Below are 2,818 nucleotides of genomic sequence, written 5' to 3'. Positions count from 1 at the left end.
GGTCACATCTAGTCCAACCCCCTGCTCCAAGCAGGAGCAGCCCCAACTCCATCATGCCAGCCAAGGCTTTGTCTACATGGGGCTGCTTCAAAACCTCCAGAGATGGAGACTGCACCACCTCTCTTTGGTCCTTCCCTTCACCCGCACCTATTATTTAGTCTTTAATCATCTCAGAAAAGGTTTCTAGGCTAAGAGGAGGCTATTAACAGCAGGTGCTCCTCTAATTGGTGCACCGGGTGCTTCTCTTTTCTTCAGATGTCAGTGTGCTTCATTAAAACACATACAGCAGACACTTTGATCTAGGAAATCGGCTTCCGTCAGCAAGCAGCATCTTCCCTACGATGATTTGGAAGATGAAATAGATGAATAGGGTACTTCAAATACTACTTCATACATGAATCAAGCCAGCGTGGGCTACTGCACCTGATCTCCCACGAGACCAACGTCCTGTTACGCGTTACTGCTCCTGCCGCGTCATTAAAGAGTGTCAAAATATCAACGAGCCGCTTGGGAATGAACTTCATTCTGAAATCTTGATCTTTTTTTTTTTTATAAAGGATTTGTAAGTAATGCAATTCTCCAGGGGAGACCTGGGCTGGAAATCGGTGGTGTCAGAAGTGTTGTTCGTGCCGGTCCCGCACAGCGCCAGGGGCACAGAGAGAGCGGGGAGCAGGCTGGACCCCTCAGTGGACCAGACCAGCGGGCTGGACGGACCCTGGGGACCACGGCTGGGACACCAACAAAAGACTCCTCCTCGGCAGAAGAGTAAAGTGGTTTATTTCACTCTGCATTTGACAGCAGTCCTTCCCCTGGGGATCTCAAAGCACTTTAGAAATGCGAGCCAGCGAAGCCTCCCAATGTGGCTGCCAGGTAGGTAAGTGTTTTCTAATGACCACTTTGCAGAGGGGGCTGTACATCTCCTGCCCAAAGCCATACAGCCAGCTTGGGACACATCCTGACTGCAAGCCCGCCAGCTCATGCTCCCTTTCAGTCGGGCATCTCTTTTGGGATTGGCAATAACCAGGCTACCAGGGGGGTCTCACCTACGTATTGATTCTCAAGGGGCCACATGAACTTCACCTTACAGCTAAGGGCAAAGAAAGCCCCAGTTCCCCATGCACTATCCACTAACCTAGGCCGTTACTTCTGGAAGGTAAAAGGGCAGAGGTTCAAGTTCAGCCACTGACTATAGAAGTCCTCAGGTGAGGCCCAGGGAAGAAAAGCGACGAGATGGTTGAAGAAACGCAGCGAGGCAGGGACGTGGCGTGGAGGCCCCATGGCCCCGCAGGTCAAAGAGTGGGTTCAAGGCTCAAAGTCCATCTCCCCCAACCTGAGCCAGCACAGGGCTGAGCTGTCGTCTGCAGAGCGTGGGCAGAGCTCCCGGCAGAGAGGGCGAATGCAGGCTGTGCGGCACGGAGGACTTGGCAGCTGCTAGAGGCAGTTCTTCAGTTACTTCCCTAGGGAGACAGAGTCGGGGAAGCTCAGTGCTGTGGTCCTGACAGGCAAACTTCTGCAGGGTCCTTACAAACACCCACTGTGTTGCAGGCCTAGGGGAATTGGGCCCCTTACCCATAGGTCCAAGAAGGTTTGGATCACCTGGGACCTATGTTACTCGGGAAGGAATCTATCACACGCCTTGTTTCTACCCCATCAGCACCTGCCAAGAAACCCTGCTGCAGATTCTCCCTGCATGTGCCTTCACCCAAGCCGCAAGCCCTGACCGCGCTGGGCTCAGGTAGCAAAACCCTTCTCAGGTGCAGCAGGCAGAGGACCCTCCTGTCCATCATGAGTCAGATGAGGGCACACAAAAGTGCTCTGGGTCTGAATACAAGAGGGTCAGGGGGAAAGAGACTTAACAGTGGGGGTCTACTACAGACCCCCTGTGACAGGGTGCGACCTAGGGGCGGCTGTGAACTCCCCTAGCGCCCCCTACTGTGTCAAGTCGGTATCAACGCACCCTCACCAATCTCGCCCGCCACCTCTTTGATGTCTAAAGTGTTTAGGGGAGGCTGCCTTTCTATCTACTTTGACATGGTGCCCTGATGTATCTTGGCTCTGTCTAGTTGCCTGGTGCACTCCAGCCTTAGGGGCTACGCGTGGGCCCTACAGTCACCAGGGCCCTCACGGGCTCTCTGCCTCGTCTCCATTGCCCATGCCCTCACGGACACTCTCCGGCTTGTCTCCCTGTCTGCCTGCGCCCTCTTGGGTGCTCCCTGGCTTCTCCTGCACTCTCGCCTGCTCTGGGACCTTGCCTTGCAATTCCCGCTTTCGAGGCTCAGGTGGCCATAGCCGTGCCTGGACCCCAGACCCCGTTCTCAGGTCCTACACCCCACTGGGGCTCCTCACAATCAAGGCTCAGGTGGCCGTAGCTGTGCCTGGCCTCCAGACCCCCTTTCCGGGTCTTGTGCCCCACTGGGGCTTCTCGCCTGCACCCACACTGGGGCTTTACCCCCCGGCTACTGCCCACACTGGGGCCGGGATCAATACACCCCCAAAACCCAGCACCCTCTCCAGCACCAGGAACCCCCACACTACTGGGGAGCTCCTATGAGGCCTCCTCCAACCCCTACAGCCTCACCCGGTCCTCCGGTCTTATCCAACAACAAAACAGAAAACTCCCACTCCTGGGCTACAACCTAAATTCCAAGCCACTGGCTATCCCTCATTCATCTCCCTACCAGGGCTTCCTCCACTCTGTACCATCCCGCAGAAGGGTCTCAGGCCGCCAGCCTTCCCCACTCAGCTTGCTCCAACAGACCTCCACCTTCCTCAACTGCCAGCCTGGCTTGTTTATATAGGCCAGGCCCTGCCCCCTTCT

General features: G+C 55.7%; 1 long non-coding RNA gene across 1 annotated transcript in view; it reads right to left on the bottom strand.

Moving 5' to 3' along the window:
- Positions 1 to 756: 756 nt before the first annotated feature.
- Positions 757 to 2,818, bottom strand: part of LOC109290070 — a 9,891-nt gene continuing 7,829 nt past the window's right edge. Inside the window, exon 2 of the long non-coding RNA XR_002095511.1 lies at positions 757 to 1,457. This is a non-coding gene — a long non-coding RNA (uncharacterized LOC109290070). The remainder of the gene's footprint in view (positions 1,458 to 2,818) is intronic.

Source organism: Gavialis gangeticus, unplaced genomic scaffold (assembly GCF_001723915.1).
Source record: "Gavialis gangeticus isolate Ggan-Ray unplaced genomic scaffold, GavGan_comp1, whole genome shotgun sequence".
In the NCBI taxonomy this organism is placed as follows: domain Eukaryota; kingdom Metazoa; phylum Chordata; order Crocodylia; family Gavialidae; genus Gavialis; species Gavialis gangeticus.
Note: the sequence above shows the minus strand (reverse complement) of the source record. Positions and strands in the feature narration are given on the sequence as shown.